This window comes from Pseudopodoces humilis, chromosome 4 (assembly GCF_049639895.1).
Source record: "Pseudopodoces humilis isolate 2021_Gansu_Grassland_sample_001 chromosome 4, ASM4963989v1, whole genome shotgun sequence".
In the NCBI taxonomy this organism is placed as follows: domain Eukaryota; kingdom Metazoa; phylum Chordata; class Aves; order Passeriformes; family Paridae; genus Pseudopodoces; species Pseudopodoces humilis.
The window spans coordinates 69,373,883-69,391,879 of NC_142203.1; the positions used below are offsets into that span (position 1 = coordinate 69,373,883).

The 17,997-nt window shown below is 40.2% G+C and overlaps 1 protein-coding gene across 1 annotated transcript in view; it reads right to left on the reverse strand.

Moving 5' to 3' along the window:
- Nucleotides 1–17,997, reverse strand: part of DNAI1 (dynein axonemal intermediate chain 1) — a 143,185-nt gene that overhangs the window by 86,348 nt on the left and 38,840 nt on the right. The window lies entirely within an intron of this gene.

A 17,997-nucleotide genomic window follows, 5' to 3' on the forward strand; every position in this document is an offset into this window, starting at 1 on the left:
TCAGTTCCAGCTTCTCCTTGGCCTTCCTCACCCCCAAATTACCTGAATAACATCAGTTTGCACTGTATATTGCAACAAACCAATAGCTTTCAATCCCTTGACCAAGTAACAAGGTCAGGGGGAAAAAGATAGCTACGGCAAAGGGACAGAAAGGCCTTCAGAGTGAAGGACAAAAGAGTAACAAGCTGATACTAGGGAATGGAAGTGGTCCAAAAGTTTCACATAAAGCATCAAGTATCTGTGCAAAACATGAGGCAAATTTTGGCTTACACTTAGATATGATGGATAAAGAATGAAAAAGAAAGAAAGAAATCACAGAATCACAGGATACCTGAGGTTTGAAGGTACCTCTGGATAACATCTAGTCCAATTCTGCCTTCTTAAAGCAGTATCAGTCAGAGCACAGTGTCCAGGACTGTATTGTCAGATTTTTAAAATCAGCCTCTAGAGTGTGGAAATACTGCTCTTCTGCTCAACCACCCCCACAGCTAAGAAGTTCTATCTTACATTTTAAGGGACTTTTATCTCTCAGTTCGCATCAATTACTTTTGCCTTTCATTTGATACCACTCAGAAGAGTCCATCTCTGTTTTTGTCATTCCCCTCCACCAGGTATTTATCCACATAAGAAACTTCCATCTTTCTCTAGTGACAGCCAAGTTTGTAGACCTGCAACTCTGAGAAGCCAACCACTACCTAAACCAGATCTGGCTCTGGCCAACACATGGATCTGCTGTGGGAGTTAAAGGGGAATTTATGTCCCCATTATCTCCCATCTCCACCAGCCAGGCTGCTGTTGGACAGTCAGTCTTCTCTCCAGCATCTCTGCATCAGAAGAAGAAGCCTGTGACTGCATAGCATCTACAAAGCATGTTCTGCTCTATAAAATTCCACTCTTGGCCAGTGGGAGCCAAGGTGGAGATAAGTATCAGCATCTTGAGAATCTGTGCTGGCTTCTCTTTTGAGGACTCACCAAACAATACAAGAGCCAATACAATTGTCCCTCTATGAAGATCTTTTATACAGTAGTGGAAACCACTTCATCATACACCATTTGATGGGAGAAGCTGGAGAATGCCAGTGAATCCTAGCCAGCTCTCTCATACCTGGAGGAATTTGGTAAGAATAACTCAGGACTGAAAGACTTTACAATAGCTCTTGGAGCAATAGCTGTTGCCTTTCTTTTATTGTAGGTGAGCCTTTTCCCAAGAGCAGCCACTTGCTAAGCTTAATCAATGAGTTAAATCCAGCATGATAATGTTGAAAAATTACGGATACATAGATCGTACAGTCATAGAAGCAGAGTGAGACTCAAGTTCTTCACTCAGCAAAGTTGTATTCTGCTTGTCTCATAGCCAGAAAATCAGAAGTGTAAGGCTCCAACAACTCAAATCTACTTACATGATTCACCACTTTGATCCCTCTCTGATACAGTTAAGCATCCCTGAAGACTTTTCCTTCCTACCTTCTCTAGCTGACTTCATTTTACAATACCCTAAAAAATAATCAATTCTGTCATCTCCCACATATGCTACAGCAAAGTGATACCCATGAGAATACACCATGCAAAATAATTTTTAAAAAAAACCACACAAAATGAGTAGTTTTTCTCTGTTCTGATGTTAAAAAGTTTACAAAAAATGCAAATTTGATCTGCATTATTTTTCAATGGTCAGAATTTTCAAAGTATTCCTGATAGATTCTTAAGCTGAAGTGGCCTATTGTATGAATCAGTGGAGGCTGACAACCAGATATTTCTGGTTATATTCTATGGTTTGGCAGCATAGTAAGTATTACCAAGCATGAAGAGAAGAACTGAAAAAGTATGACTGAGTTTCCTAAGCAGGGATGAACAGAGGAAGATTTTACATTGTAGAAAATGTGGTTCTGCTTTGCAGCAAGAAACCAAAGGTAAGCTAAGAAGAGTCTGGATATCTTACAAGTTTCAACTAATGAAAACATTAAATTAGATAGATTTCCTTCAGGTTTTTACTAATGCATTCTGCTGAAAAATGATCCACACTCATCTCCAGGACAAAAGACAGAAAGGTCTTTGGAGAAAAAGTCTTTAATGGGGCCTTTTACATTTCCTTTGTACCGTTCTGCCCTAGGAATAATGACAAGCCATCTAACTTCAGGAGCATACAAATTAACTTACATATTGCTAGAATTAATGATGGAATGTGTTCAATGCAGATTTGTAAATTCTAAGACTAAAGAAGATAGTTCTGATGAATAAATCCTTTATTTGTTCCTATGCTTAATCACTTCAACCATTAAAAATTCATTTCCAGCTTTCTGAGATCTCTGAATTCTACTTCCAGTTGCTAGATTATGTCCTAGATGAAAAAGTAAGATGAAAGAGTTCTTTTCTCTAAGATATCTCCTTCCTTTCCCTTTAAGTAATTAATGGACAGTAATCAAATCACTACTTAATCTTCTCTTTAACAAGCCAAGTTGAATTGTTTAAGAATTTAACTGTAAGGCAGAGATTTCAAACACAAGTCACAATGTGGTTCATCTCTGAACCATTTTCAATTTTAAAATCCATCTTGAAGACTGAACTATTAATAGCAGCATACAGCATTCCAGGGAAGATTTCACCAGCATCATACACAGAGATAGCACCTCTTCCCCCTGCTACTCTCAAGTAAGTAAATGCATAGGGCATTCCATGTCAGACATGCCCCTTACACACATTTCTGCAACCACTTTTCCAGGTTTAGCTGGAAGTTTTCTTTCTCAGAACGTACACCAAGACAGGAAACTATTTTCAAGTCCAGTTTCATGATTGACACAAACCAACCTAACCATGGGCGGCTGCTAAAAATGCTAATCTCTTTCTCTCTGCCATTTTTGATTCCCTTCTCTGTGTTCTCAACCCAGTGCTCTGTGATTGTTGACCTGGATGAAAAAAACAATAATTTTAAATGACACTGCCATCTTTGGGTACTGATAGCGACATTACATTTATGTAACACTCAATCCATATAACTAGCAATTCCTAAAATAAATCTAAGGAGGACTAGGTCTTTAAAGCTGCCTGGTGACCCAGCTGTCTGATTGAATGCTAGCCAGCAAAGACAGATGAGCTGGAAAGCTTCCTGCTCTTCACATGGGACTGTTGGGAGAAGTTAGGGTCTCTCCAGAAAAGAATCAAGGTGTGATGGCACAAATCTGGAGAAGCAGCAATCAGGGTTGAAAAACCTATTTGAAAAAAATGCCTCTAGAGCCACTTCCCTTCTATGGGAATTGCTGGAATAGAGTCTGCTGTTTCTAGGACTGCTCTACAGGATGTGAGATGAATGCTGATCTGGGTATTTGCTGTTTTCTGTGAGCCCCTTGACTTAGTTTTTTCGTCATTAAGAAGTAAAGCAGCATTGCATGACCATCTGGAAAGACAGACTCTTAAGGCAGAAAGGAACCTCAGACATGACAGCAATGAAGACCATGTAAGTAACTAAAACAGGCAGGCAGAGATCCTGCCCACTCTGCAATCCCAGGTCACCGTGAAAGAGCTGTCACATCCGCCTCCTAAGTCAGTCTAAACAACAAATAGATAACTGCAGCTCCTGGATGGAAGAGAAAGGCAATTAGAAATGAGCTCTGCTGGGAGAAGTGCAATAGAGGTTACCCAACACATAAGTATTTCTATCTTAACCCTTCCTGCAATGTTTGATCTAGAGGGCTGGAACTTCTCATTGGGTTCCTTGTATCTTTTAACAGCGCGATGCCATAGCTAGAGCAGAAAGGGCTTCAAATTAACAGTAGAAAGCTGACCCCTGGTGTTGGGAACAGGGATACTGATACAGCAAGGAAGGGAGGCTGCTGTGCTCCTGACGGCTGCCTCAGTCTGTGTAGTTCTCCAGTAAGATTCATTCACTAGCATTCCTTCAGACGAATGAATAAAACGAGCTGATGAATGAAAGCAACAGGCTACAGTGCTTGGCAGGAGTGTTGCTGTTTTAATTTCTATGCTTTCATATCAGTTCCTCCTCCACAAAGCATCTAATCAACCAATGCTGTACAGAAGAAAATTAATGGTTTCCTTTAGGGAGTTGCCTGATGATGCCAGAGCATACAATGACATTGTTTGTAAATATTTGATTAGAAAAAGCAAGTAAAAATGGTATGAACATATGGAATAATTATGCTGTGCCGCTATCCAATGGGATATTTATAGTACAGAGGTGATGCCAGCCACCATTAACACGTGGTGCTACACCAAACACCCCATGAGTGACTCTGCCCATACAATATAAGGATTCGGACAGATCCAATCTGTAGACAGCTGACAGCAGCTACCACAGTTTTCAGAGGATACACTGGGTACTTTCTTCTATTCTATCTCTGCGCAGCACATAAAAGGGAGAGTGCTGAAGCATCTTCAGAGTCTTTAGGTAAACCCTCAGCCCTAATTTTTCCAGTCAAAACATGGGCTAGTTCTTAGGGTCAGAAATAACGCTCCTTTCTTGATACTCAGTGTCTTTTGAAAATTTCCCAAGGGGTAGCAAAATACTCGATGGGTCATTAGCCCATCCATGCTCCTCTGGATGTTCTAATATAACAGACCCCTATTTTGAAGAGGTGCTCCCTTCCAGGATGCTCTGTCCTAAGAGAGGGACATCAGTAGGGCTGTGATGAGCTTCAAGCTGCTGTGCATGCACATCCACACAAGGAATTAAAATAACTCTGCAGCACAGACACAGGGAAGGAGGCTCTTCTCCAGGAAGGATTGCCTACCTGGCTGAAGTGGGAAATCCCTCATCTAATTCCCAGTCCAAGGTCTGTCCCTGTACTTCTGAATTTCAGCTTTGGATCTACAACAAGCCCTCTGGCAAAGTGTGCCAGGTGCACTTGTGCAGGTTTTTGCTCCACCAGGTGAGTCTGCGAATGTTGAGACAAGCTGCTTGAGAGGAGGTGAGGCCATATCCTTTTGAGCTTTAAGACAGTGATTTTAAAAGTGTCACACATTTGTCAGAAGCCATCAGGCAGAATTAAGCCTCTCCTGATATAACTAGAGGCCCACTACAGCCTGATTTTATATAATTCTTCAAATTCACACTTATTGTATGAAACTGACATTGAAATAGCCAAAGACTAAAATCAAACCAACGTACTTATAAATGTTCTTTTCAACAAACAAGGAAAAAATTTATCTTGTAATACAGAAAGCAGACACCATCAAATACCTTTCCAGTGAACAGAAATTAGATATAATGTCATAGCCAGACACTCAAGTAAACCTAGGCATGAAATCCAAATACAGTCTGGCAGTATTTTATGGACACTGCCTGAATGACCTCTCCTGCTCAACACAGAAAATACCAGTAAGAAGTGGTATTACCCTCATCATTCCAACTGATACAAAAAGCTTTCACTGCCCAGTTATGTCAGACATATGGTTTTCAGAATTCCTGACCTGCAGCTGTTTGCTGAAACTTCTTTCCACAGCTGAATTTTTTTCCAGTTCATCTGGAAGCCACATTTTGCCCTTTCTCTTAACTAATCCTGTAGTTATGTAAATATATGTGCCAAGTAAAAGACAAAATGCATGATTAATCATGTAAATACCACCCAGTGCATCTTGGAGAAAAGCTGATGATTCAAGAAATCATAGCATTCAAATTGGGAAAACAATAAGCTTGTTAAAATGTGAATCAGCTGCTGCTCAACATAGAATATGGTCCCAACTGACTGTCACTTGCAAATTAATTGAGATTTTCTTTTGGTGGCACCCACCTTGAAAGTCCAGTTGAATGAATGTATACACTGCATCACAACTCAAGAAATAGAATTATAGTCTTAATATTCAGGCTGGGACTTCGTGCTGTCAACTGTAATACCATATGCAAGAAATGATAAGAATTTGTTTCGAAGAAGAAAAGGAAATTGCAATTTTCAGAGCATGCTGTGAAGCCTGGAAGGATTAGAGGCTGTCAGAGATCCTGCAGTACAAGAGGTGTTTAGGAAGAGGCTAAACTCTAATGTCTTTAAAATATGGAAGATCCCATGGGGCTTGAGGTTCGGGTGGAAATCCTGAAAACTCGTTTGCAAATCTGAAAATGTACTTCAAACTTGCCTTTGCAAAACTTAATTAATTTTTCTCATTTCTTTGGGAATACATATTTGGAAAATTACATTAAAATCCATAAATAATTCAGCCACAAGAGCAATTTAATCTCATTACAAACAAACAGAGGTGCTTTAAAGGAAGCAAATGAAAAGCAAGGAGCAACAAAGTAGCAAAGGTGGACCAGACCCATGATTTACTGGGTATTTCCTGCTGTATTCTAGGGATCAAAGTGGAGCTGTGAGCTAGTCTCATGATACAAGATACATGAAATGCAAAAGTTGCAAGTCGTCAGATTTGCAAAGGCCACAGCCCACTGGGATTTTACTAAGGTCACAGAACTCCAATTTTTGGGAATCACTGCCTCTGCTTTCATGAAGTGATACTACTTAGAGGGTCATGCAAGGAGAGAGGCAAAAGCTGCAACAGGGCTCCCAGCTTCCTGAAATCCGGAGTACTGCAATAGCAGGAAGTTTTCTTTTCAAGTCTCATCTTTATTATTTAAACAAAGTTTTGCTTCTGTTTTGTTTCACACCAAAACACCACTAGCCTTCATGGCAATAAAAGAAGGCTTTAAAACAAACAGATTCCACCCTGAAATTATAGAGGGCAAATAAAAAGAAATAAAGTCTTTCAATTAATCACTAATCTCATAATGCCTTGTCATCTCTGAATGATGAGATGGCAACACCATGCCACTCAGGGGAAAATTTCCTAGCTATCAAATAAAATTTACCTACTCCCTGAGAGATGAACTCCCAATTCTTATAACCTTTTCCACTTGTAGTTCTTCCTGTTTTCTCACTTTCATATGTCAAATACTCTGCTGAAGACATCACAAATCCTTATGTTGTTAGCAAAACAATTTAAAATATATTATTTTTATCATAGACAAGAAGGTAAGTATTCCATCACTTCCTGTGTCATTAATTTCTAGCCCACAGATTGCTTTAAAAGCATCTACAAAAAGAAACAACTACTAGTTAACATAGTTGTTAAGTTACTCCATACAAACATAGAGATATTTTGCCCCTAGTGGTTTGCAACAAAAACTAGTTACATACATGGTCTTGCTTTTAAGGGTGCACAGTTTAGCAAGGGACTGATCAAGGCATACAGAGAAGATGTACCAAAGGTATTTTGCATGCTTCATTACATGCATTCTTATTGATGATTTTTTTGCACTACAACATGACTCTGGGGTGTTACTGACAAGTCTTGTTGAAGTCGAGGTAGACAATATCCACTGCTCTTCCCTCATCTATCCAGGCAGCTTTTTCATCACAGAAGGCAATCAGATTAATCAAGCATTATTTACCCTTTGTGAATCCATGCTGACCACTCGTGACCACCTTCTTGTCATCCATGTGGTAAGAGATGGCCTCCAGAATGAGGAGCTCCACCATCTTTCCAGGGACTGAGGTGAGGCTGACTGGCTGGTAGCTCCCTGGGTCCTGTTCCTTCTTGCCCTTTCTGAAAACTGGGGTGATATTTACTGTCTTCCAGTCCTCGGGCATCTTTCATGATTGCCACAACCTGTCAAAGATTATTGTGAGCGGCCTCACTATGGTGTCCATCAGTTCCCTCAGTGCTTGTTGCATTCCATCAGGATCCAGGGACTTGTGCATGTCAAGATTGCCTAAGTGTTCTGTAACATGATCACAGGAAAGTCTTGCTTCCAACATTCCTTTACAATGATCTTTCGGGTCAGGGATCCCTGAGGGCTGTTCTAGTGAATGAAGACCAATGCAAGAGGGTGTTCAGTAACTCTGCCTTGCCTGAATTCTCTCTTTCCAGTTTCCGCCCTCCATTACATAACAGGCCCACACTATCCTTTGTTTTCTTTTTGTTATTGATGTATTTGAAAAGGATCTTCCAGTTGTTCTTTACATAGCTGGCTAGAATTAATTCCAGATTGGCCTTGGCCCTCCTTGTCTCATTTTTACTTTTTCTGTTAGTGTTTCTATATTCTGTCCAAGTGGTGCGTTCCCACTTCCATCTCCTGTGTGTTTCCTGCTTATGCCTGAGTAATGACAGGAGTTCTTTAATGGTCCACATAGGAGGGCTCTCATCTACTTTGCCTGCTCGCTCATCAGGATGCATTGCTCTTAAACCAGGGGAAAAGTGATCCTTGAGTATCAACCAACTCTCTCAGACTCATCTTCCCTGCAGGACCTACTTCCACATAATTCTTCCAAGAAGACTCCTGAAATCCCCCTCCTACACCCAGGGAACCACTTGCCAAATTGCAACCACCATACAGGGATTTACCACTGAAGTACATCCTTAGCTTGAAAGACTGAACAATGCAGATCACACAGTCGTATCTAAGCCTGCAACAGTAACCTTTTAAAAAATCGTAACAGAATTCTGTACAAATTATTTATATGATTGAGTTTCTCAACAGCAATGCTTCACTACAGAGGCTGCACTCCCATAGTCGACAGATTAACAATAGTTCTATCTTCTTAGCAAGGATTTAAAAACTTTTGAACTTTAATAGCTGATTAACCACAGGAAAGTATGCATTCACTGATAAATAAACCTTACAGAGCCAACAGTGTTTTTTATCTGTGTGGCTGATTTCACAACCACAGTTGCATCTGACAAACTGAGCAAATGGAAAAAGTCTCAGGGTCACTGGATCCAAAGCCTTTTCTTAGGAGGCAACCAGAACAAATCTGTAGCACACCAAACTCTCCCTTAAACTAATGTATGTGCCTGCACAAGCCCTGAACAGATCTTATGCCTCCTGGCATTCTTCAGCCCTGATTCACCTACAGAGCACTATGGAGGCCAAACCAATTAATTAATTGAGTTTTCCCTTACATGGACTCTCTGGAATTCCTCTGAAGTCACATACAAATCTGAACTATTGTAAGGTAAAAAATTTTTAAAAAATAATTATTTTTTGTGAATGTTCCCAAGTTACCAAACCTCATCCTTGAAGTTATAATGCAAAGAGTAAAATGAAGGCTGGATCTTTGGTCTTACTACTGTTATCTCTCAGATACAAGCCAAAGCACCCAGATTAAGAAATCTGCTTTGTACCCCATATCAAGGTTTCAACTATGAAATATAAAGCAAACAGAAGGAAATCAAGCCTTTTAAAATACAAAGTGAAATGGAAAAATAGTTAAGTAACTGGCATGTAAATACATTACAGCTAAGTAATGCTGGCTTGTGTTTTATACAGATTTTGCTTTGCTATTTACTGACCTAAGCACTGGATTATCAGGAAAACAGATCATGTGTCAGGGTTGGTTGCAGGAATCACTTACTACTCCCTTAGAGACAGGGAGCTGATACCCAAGCACAATAATGTGGCCAGCAGTACAGTGGGCAGCCAGGACTCATCCCACTGCTCTTGAGAAGATACAGTGGTGAAAATGGCCAGTATAGCCTCAGGGCCTGACAAATTTTTTTGCTATTTAGACTAGAGTGTGAGAAGTAAAGTTCATTCCAGAACTTTTGCTATGGAAAAGTCAAGCTGTGGTGAAAATGTAAACTTAGTATTTGGAGGGAAGGCAAAATAAAAAAGCAAATAGTGTTTATGTGATAGAACACAGGCATAAGATTTGTGTGTGGGGAAATGAATCCCTAAAATAAAGCAAAAACTGATCCTTTTAAGAGAGTTTAGAACTGTTTTGTCTGTCCTCAGTATCTGTTGACTGTCTTCTCCTACTGAGCCAAGGGTTGTCTCAGTAGGGATGGTTAGAAAGTCTTTTGGCAGATTTTCATCACAAGACCATCCCCTTGACATTGATGACAAAGGGAGTTAATATGTCAATCCTTGGATTCTGATGTGCAAATGCTAAGAAAATAATTCCTACAGTAACTTAAATGAAGCCATTTCCAGAGACAAAGCTAAGAAAGGAAAGGTGTCAGACTAGTTTTTTTGAACAGGTAAGACTCTACGGTACACAAGTGTTTTGTCTCCTGTGGATAAAAATGTACTAATCAAACTAACTGGGCTACACAGAGAGGTAAGTAGGTGGAATTTAATGGCCTGCAATGCACTGGAGACACAACAGGATGGCTCAGCAGCTCCTTTGATCTAGAAAAGCTCCCAGGATCTAGAAAATCTGTTAATACAGTTTTTTCCCAAACACGACAATGGAATTCTTTACTATTTCATGCATAACAAAATGCTACAGCAAAGTTAATATTGTGAGTTGATTGAAAATTACGTGTATTAAAAGGTTAAGGCTCAGAAAAACCAGGCAAGCTCACAGAATTTATATTACAAATCAGTAATTAAGTCTCCAAATGAAATTCATCTTTCATATGATTCACTTAATGTATTATGGTAATTAGGTTATGATTACTAATAGAGTTGATAGTATAATAGATCCTTTCTCTCCCTCCATATGTGGTAAGAGACAATCAGTATTTGGAAAACAGATTTTGAAGTGTAATTTTAATTGTAATTACCTTTAATTGACCACAATTGGTTATCTCCATAAACCGGATGTATGATGGCTTAAATTTCTATCAGTGATTCCACTAGGGAGGTTTTTCAAAGACTGTCAGACCATGGGGGAGGATATAAATGTTTTGCAAATTAACTTTGAAGCCTCAGACAGGAGACAGTGCAGAAAGAAGCTCCTAAAAAGTTTAGAAGGGTGAATAAATCAGAATCCTGAAGAATATAATGCATAGAGGACAAAAGATTTCACCACTTTAAATCTTTAAATGAAGAAATCATATCTGCAACAGATCAAAACTTCAGAGAACAAATATAATATCTTTAAAATTTCCACATTTTACATTCTCCAGAAGATGGTAATTTACCACATGCCAAAATTAATTGTTCTCAATGCCAAAATTAATTGTTCTCAATTGCTCATCTGCTATTAAGAGTTACACATTGTCTGGCCTGATTCATGTAGCTCCAGCTTTTCTTTGATCTTGTTACATCATTTGTCTGCCAGATTAAAGATCCCTTTGTTATATGATCTGCTTTCCCAATACAGGGAGTTAACAGACCACAATCCAATGACTTAATAAGCTTTTCTTTGACAAGCTGAACAAACTGAATTCCTTAAATTTGTTTCCCAGGTCAGCTGCCCTGCTCTTAGATCATTCTTTCTTTTTTGAACCCTTCCCAATTTGTCATCCCTGTCCTTGGCATGTCACAAGTGATAAGCATGCCTTTCCAAAGTAGTCATTTCAGTATTAAAAACTGCATTTAAAAGTTCTTTCAATCCCTCAGTTCCTCTTTTGCTCTATAGATCCAAGGAAGTGTGATAAAGTTCAGCATTGGGGTTTCTATACAAAACTTTAAAAAATCATTGCTCCTGAAAATAAGGCTTCCCTCTGTATGTGTATGCAGCTTGAAGTTTTTTGAACACCACAACATAGAGTGATACCTTGTACTCTGCTACAAATGGGATCTAAATGGTTATTCCATTTCTGACACCTCCCAGATGTTTGTCTCATTGAAACTTTTTGTCATCAGTGATTTCATGGATAAAATAATAGATTATCATTAGACCTAGTTACTAATGGCTTTTGATATGCTTGCCTAAGAGACATCTGATTGCTACATTTTATTTCTTATTTTATTCCCCAGCAGCCTCTTTTAATTAATACAATATATTAATGGAAAATTCCTTTCAGCTTTTAAAAGTCACATAGCACAAACAGCACTCTTAAATTAGTACATAGCAAGCCCAAGTACCCCAGGGTGTTCCTTTTTTCTTGTGGGGATACTCAGTGCCCATACAAATCTTCTACAGCAATTCACAAATAAGACTAACAAATTCCCTTTTAATTCTCTCTGCTTATTCTACTGATGCTTGTTTTCTGTACTGTAATATCCTCTTACAGTAGCAAGTTAAGTATAATCAGTTAAAATCACTGGTGACTATGCAATCATTATGTTTTATTTCTGATTGTCTTTTTTCTCAACATAATTTCACTACTGATATTTAGATCTCACTAATCTTGTACCAACTACCTTTAATAGCTGGCATCACAAGCATTTGAAAAAGGGGACAGTCTTCCAATTTACAGTACAAATATCAAAATATCAATAAAAAATGTATTCACAATTAAAAGGAAACATTCAAACTCTGCAGTGGTACAATGCAGTTCTCAATCCTGTTAACAAAAACAGAGAGTGAGCCTCATGGGTCTATTATCACTGAAGAAGTATTTATCAACTTGCACACTGGGGACATGACTGAATGAACGTGAAGACACTTTCCCAAAGCTGGAATCTGTTACAGCATACAAACACCAAACTGAATCCAGACTGCAACATGAATTTCTCTTTGAGTGAGGTGTGTGGGCCACATGAATCTCTATCAGCCTTTTGTAGTACTTGACTCAGAAAACTTCAATAGCTTCACTGTGGAGTCTAAAAAATCTGACAGTCAGTGCTGTACCTGGTCCAGCACACAGGCCAGTATGTGACTGGGGACATGCCAGCCTCTCCTCTCCAGAGCAGTCCCCTCACATGAATTGTATCTACACATAGCCTTACACTAGATAAAAAATTTCATCCAAGAAATATAAAATGTTTTCTCTCTGTCTGGCAAGGTCTTAAATCTCTATTCCCAATATAAAAACAAATTCATGTGGCTTAGAGAAAGATTAGTAGGGATTTCTGCTCCCAGGAGTCTTCTCTGCCTGTTCTGGGAACATAATTTAAATACATAAACATACTGGAAGAGACTTTCTGAGAGCTGCTTCAAAGATCTGACGTTTTTAGGCAGAATTCAATCCACTTGGTGCTTTTAGTTAAAGCTCTTTGGTCATTCATCAGAAAATACCAAATTTAACTGCAGCTTGTTATGTAAATCCATTCCAGATTATGTTCCACATCCTACATCACAACCTTTAAATCTACCACTGCAGAGAAGAAAACACAAGCAAACATCTGGCACATTTTGTAACACTGAGCCTTCTTAAGTGCACAGCCTACACTGTTAAATCAAAGTTTTTAGGCTTTCTAATGTTTTATTTCTCAAACATACATTTCTGTCCTTGTCACAAGGATTGCCTGTCATCTACAGGGCTATGCCGTCAATGATGACAGGAATTATAGTGCACACAATCATCATTAGGTGGACTGAGTTTAGACCTCACACCATGTTTTAAATAAAGTATTATCTTGTATGGAGATGGACTAATAACTTTAATAATAACTTTAAATTATTTTCAGTTCTATTTTTTATTGTTTTCTAATGTATCAAAGATCTGGGCTCCCTAAATATCCTTTTGGACTAAATGTCCAGCTTGCAGATAGATAGTTACATCATGGAGTGGGTGAACACTGGCTGATGCATAGGACACAAAGGGTTATAGTAAATGGGATTATATCAGGCTGACAGCTGGTCACTGGTGGGGTTCTGCAGTTCTTGGGCCCAGTGCTCTTCAATGTCTCCATAAACAATTTGGACATAGGTCTCAAAGGAATATTACGGAAGTTTGTCCATGATACTAAATTGGAAGGAGCTGATTTCTCCCTCAAAGGCAGAGAGGCCGTGTTGAGAGACCTTGAAACATTAGTGAGATGTGCAATCAGCAACCGTATGAAGTTTTACAGACACAAGTGATGGATTATGCTTCTGGGATGGGGCAGCCCTGGATGTACAGACAGACTATGGAATGAGATGTGGAAAGCAGTGCCAGGGAAAGGGACGTGGGGGCCCTGGTTGATGAGAACTTAAACATGAGCCAGCAGTGCCCTGGCAGCCAGGAGGGACATCCCTGTCCTGGGGGCATCAGGCCAGCTGGGCAAGGGAGGGGATTGTCCCGCTCTGCTCTGCACTGGGGCAGCCTCACCTCGAGTGCTGGGGGCAGTTTTGGGTGCCACAATACAAGGATATGAAGCTATTAGAGAGTGTCCAAAGGAGGGCAACAAGGATGATTAAGGACCTTGAAGGGAAGCTGTGTGAGGAGAGGCTGAGGTCACTTGGTCTGTTCAGCCTGGAGGAGACTGAGGGGAGACCTCATTGTAGTTACAAGTTCCTCATGAGGGGGACAGGAGGGGCAGACACTGATGTCTTCTCTGTGACCAGTGACAGGGCCTGAGGGAATGGCCTGAAGTTGTGTCAAGGGCGGTTTAGGTTGGATATCATCACAAGGTTCAGAGGGTGGTTGAGCATTGGAACAGGCTCCCCAAGGAACGGATCACCAAGCCTGGCAGAGCTCAAGAAGCATTTAGAAAACACAGGCACATGGTGGGGTTCTTAGAGATGATCCTGTGCCAGGAGGTAGCCTTTCATGATTCTTCAGGGTCCCTTCCATTTCAGGACATTTTATGATTCTATGGTTCTCAATATGTTATTTCTCATAGAAAACTTGAAGGATTTATATACATTTCAGGATCAGCTAACAAGTAGTTAACATGAATTAATGATCACAGACCTTATGCAGTGGGCTTCTTTCAGTGTAAGGACTCCAATCTTGCTGAATTATCTCACCTATTATCTGGATCCCTAGACCTAAGGACAGGGTAAATGTCTTGTCAAAACTGCCATCCCTCTTGTCAGGATGACTGATAGAATAACTGTGCCAGCAAAAGTATGAATGCATCCATTCAGAATCCAGTTAAGTATATAATAAGATTTGATTTTAACTTAAATTCAATCAGCAGAGCACACACTAACTGGATTAAAAAATATTTCACTGCCAGAGCCAAAATTTTGGCTGTTTAGAGGATTAGCATGTGTGACCCTTTGGGAAAATGTTCTCAGAGATGAAAGACTGAATGAGAGCTGGGAGACATTTAGAGACTTCTTAGGGTGCAAGAGCTCTCAATCCCAATAGTCAAGAAGTTGGGTAGGGGAGCCAAAGTTTAGACATCATCATCACAGAATCTCTTTAGCTTCTGTCTCCTCAATGTTTAGAACCTCCCACTCCATTTTACACTGACTGATGATCATCTCTGGAGACCAAGGAAGACATGGATCTGTTGGAGTGAATACAGACGAGATCACAGGTGTGATCAGAACACAGGCTGAGAACCTGGAGAAGAGAAGGCTCTGGGAAGACCACGCCGTGGCCTTCTAGTACTTAAAGAGGGCTTATAAAAGAGATGGAGAGTGATTTTTTACATAGGCAGATAGTGACAGAACAAGGGATAAACTTCTTAAACTGAAAGTTTAAATTCAATATTAGGAATAAATACTTTACTGTGAAGATGTTGAGACTCTGGAACAGGCTGCCCAGAGAAACTGTGGATATCCCATCACTGGAAGTATTCAAGGACTAGTTTGATATCCTGAGCAACATGATCTACTAGGTGGCATTCCTGCCAGTGGCAGGGGGATTTGAACTGAGTCTTTAATGTTCCTTACAACCCACAGTATGATTCTATGATGCTTTACTTGTGTCTGTCAAAAATTCATATTTAGCTGAAAAATATTTTGCTAGAAAACAAAGTATTTGGCCTAGAACAAGTCTCTGGGGCTTGAAACAGGCTGTGTACAAACCTAAGTGGTGTAACATGAAGCTCATTTTAGTTTTTATTAAATCTTTTGAGTGAGTAGTGGATTGGGAATTCACTACTAATTATTTTTTCCACTATTTGTTTTCTAGATAGAGGGAAATGAGGCGTCTTGAAGAAAAAGAGGAGACAAATAGCCTATCTCTATGCATATCTCCTCTCAGTCCCTGCAGAATGATTTTTTGTGAGTGAGCTAGTTTTACTTTTCATTTTCTTGATTCTAATCTCTAATTACAGTGCCTGATTCTGAAAATGCCTATAAAGTAGAGAGGCAAACAGGAAGAGGCAGTACCTTGCTGTTAAAGCCACTTGGTTCATTTTTTCCTCTCCCTGTTCATTCTGAAGCACCCTAAGCATGTCCTTTTTGGGAATATCCTTATTGCATACTTATCCTTTGTGACCAACCATCCATCCACCTCAGTGCAGGGCAGGAAATAAAAGATTATCCATGGTCATTGGGCAGTTCATTTGAGAAATGGGAAAATACAAGACAGTCCAGTAAGTATGCCCAATGTCCCTGTATTTACCTGTCTCTGTGTTATAGGAGAGTACAACCAGAGATGTACTATATTCCGTGTTCCACCATTACTCTCCAGCTTCGGCGAGCCTCACGACATCTACTAAGAGCCAGCTCATCTCAATGAAATCTCTGGTCTGTACTTGACACTGATTTAGTTTGATCACAAAATTGCAGCAATTCTTACTCTGGATGCAGTCACACCAGTGTAAGGACCCTGTGCCAGTATTATTTATGCTGATTTTACACTAGAACAGTGTATGTATCTTTACTTGCTTTGCTTCTGCCTGCATGAAGCCCTGTTTCAGACTGTGAAGAACTGAGCACACATCTTTGCCAAATACCTCAGATTCCCAGTGCTTTGTGTGTGAGTCTGTACTCTTCACAAGTTCTTGTGAGTGGCAAGTTACATCCATCAAATCCAAAGAAACTGTGGGATAAAATACATTGGCCATAGAGACAATGTTTTTCCCTACTTAGCTCATGGGCTGGCAGTTGGAGCTGCACATAAAAAGCCATCTCTGAAGCCTGTCAGAGGTACAATTGCTTTTGGAACATGAACTGAGGTGATGGCAAAGACCTGAGCTTGTATTCATAGTGTTCCCATCAGCAAGGCAGAACACAAGCCCAACATCCACTAGAGGCTCTTTGAACCCTACACTGAAGGCTGTCAGTATAGCCAGAAACCCAAGAATCTCGTTTATGCAAAAACAAAAACAGAAAGACAGCTCCTCCTCATGGGAATAAAATTTAGTTCCAGCCAGGCAGAATAAACCCTGAATTGCAAATTATAATGACAATATTTCCTTGTTCAGAAGAGACTGTCTCATGCCAAAGAAGCACCGTTAGCATCAGAAACCCCATCAAATAAATCACTGGAGAAGACTGCAGAAAGAGGGTACAAAAGCAAGGGAGAGGCTAGGGGCCTTTCTGTAAAGAAAGCGCCCACCACTCTGGAGTGGTGTCAACTCACAGTAAACAAGGGATCTTTTGTTTCAAAAAGTACACTTCAGGCAGTAGGACAAATGTGTTACTTGTATTTTGGCAGTGCTCCCAAATGCCTGCTGCACAGAAGACTGGTGATGTAATGATGGCCACAACAGAACCAAAGATATCCCAGCCATTGTGTGAGTCTTGGATCATTTCCTCTGGACTGGATTTATCTCACCTCACTTTAGTCTTCTAAGAGACAAGCACCCAGGCTAGGTGCTTTGCCTCTCTTGTGAGGAGGGATTACCTCTTCCAGAGACCCAGTCAGCTCCTCCCTTGAACATCAGGATGGATGGCCCATGGATGTGCTGGTCTATCTGTGCTGACTAAAGGGGGAGTCTAGAGCAGAGACTCAGCTCTCATCTGCTAGTTGTCTTCAGCTGGCTTAGACAAGCTATGCCCTCTGTCCTCTATCAAAATGGGACAAGAAGATTTTTGACTGTCTTGTCCACTTACGTGGCAAGCCACTGAGTAAAGAGTCTCCTTCCCCTTGCATTTCTGTATTGCCTTTGGCGCAATGGACCCTGGCAGAACTAACTGGTACTTTTGACAGCCCAGAGAGCACACTGATTTTGCCCAGTGTACAAAGTGTATGAAATTAGAACAACAGCTTGAAGAGGTTAAGCAGGGAGATTACGTTCCTTGAGCTTGTATCTCTCCTCTGCCACCTGGCTGGCAGGGCAGTGGGAAGGCACTGCTAAATTTCTGCACTCTCTCAGTACAGGGATGTGAGAACAATAAGATTTTACTGTCCTGTACAAGGCAAGGACATCCTGAGCACTTCACACCATGCTTTCTTTTCCAAAAGCTGATTCTAATCTGCTCTTCAGAATAGCTGCTGCCTACTGAATTAAAAAGTGTCAGGCAAATTTAGGCTTCTTGGCAAACTAACAGAACATTTCCAGAGCTCAGATGGAGTGAAAGTCAAAAGAAAAATGTAAATTTAAAAGGAAAATGA